Raw genomic sequence first — 1,277 nt, 5'->3', positions numbered from 1 at the left:
ATGCATGCATGTCCGTGTGTGTGTGTGTGTGTGTGTGTGTGTGTGTGTGTGTGTGTGTGTGTGTGTGTGTGTGTAGGCTGTAATTATAGTGGCAACATGAAAAGGCTTTTGTAGCTGCTGAGCCCTGGGAAGACATGGCTATAAAAAGCAGAGCGACGCGGAGGGGTAGAGGTGGAGGAGGATGAGGATGCATTTGGGGAGTGGGGGGGAGAGGGGAAAAGAGGTAAGGAGAGGACGGGAGGAGGATGAGACCAAAATAACACAACAATCGACATGCATTGCATCTCCCCATAGATCTGTTACTAATAACACACACGTTTATCATGTATGCATTAACTTTTAGTCGTCACGAGCACCTGATCCATATGCGAGGAGCMCAAACATGCAGTGATTCTTTTGGATTGGAGATGAAAACCCGAGTGAAATCCCTTTGGAGGGATAAAAGAGAGGAAAACAGGCGAGTGTCTCACTATCCGTGATCTATTTCTGGAATTCTCTGTGGACTGGAGAGGCACCCGTGCGCACACACATACACACACACACACACACTCACACACGCGCACACACACTTAATTAGCTGCGAAGCCGGAGGATGCATTTTGGTGCTGATTATGTATTCGTCTCACACCACCTTGCATGAATGGTTGCACCAGTCCCTGTGAGGACTTGAAACATAACATTTGGTCCTATTGAAACYAATTTCTCCTTATAACCATTTATTATCAAAATCCTGCGTTATAGGGAGCCAGACACTTTGCTAGTACATGGTGTACAATACAATATAATTCAATATAAAGTAGAATTACAATCTAATACAAATTAGGCATGGGCAGCATTCTTTGAATATTTAACATCCACTAAAATGGGTAAATATGAAGGACTGTTGCAACTTGTAATAGCTGTTCTGTACTTTTTGTATTTTTTTATTTTTACACAGGCAGCTGGTAGTGATTGTTGTTACCTTAGCCAGAAGCTAAGGACAATGAGCTGCAACTGCTGGGAAACCAGTTAGCGACTCAGAATTACAGGAAAGTTGTGAGAAAATGTATTCCTTTTAAGTTGCAGTTTAAACTTGAGCTGCATGATACATTGAGCATTGTCATTGCAACGTAAGTGTGCACTATAGTCCTATTTCAGGTCCTGCACAGTAGGAGGCAAATTAAAACAACATGTAATCTAGGGACTAAACCACTAAACTGTAAGTCATTGCACTAAACTCTAAGTCACTGCACTAAACCCTAAGTCATTGCACTAAACCGTAAGTCATTGCACTAAAC

The 1,277-nt window shown here is 42.4% G+C and overlaps 1 protein-coding gene across 3 annotated transcripts in view; it reads right to left on the bottom strand.

Annotated features, from left to right (window-relative positions):
• LOC106525721 (histone deacetylase 4) overlaps positions 1-1,277 on the bottom strand; it is a 122,311-nt gene that overhangs the window by 75,814 nt on the left and 45,220 nt on the right. The window lies entirely within an intron of this gene.

Source organism: Austrofundulus limnaeus, unplaced genomic scaffold, assembly GCF_001266775.1.
Source record: "Austrofundulus limnaeus strain Quisiro unplaced genomic scaffold, Austrofundulus_limnaeus-1.0 Scaffold238, whole genome shotgun sequence".
Classification (NCBI taxonomy): Eukaryota; Metazoa; Chordata; class Actinopteri; order Cyprinodontiformes; family Rivulidae; genus Austrofundulus; species Austrofundulus limnaeus.
Note: the sequence above shows the minus strand (reverse complement) of the source record. Positions and strands in the feature narration are given on the sequence as shown.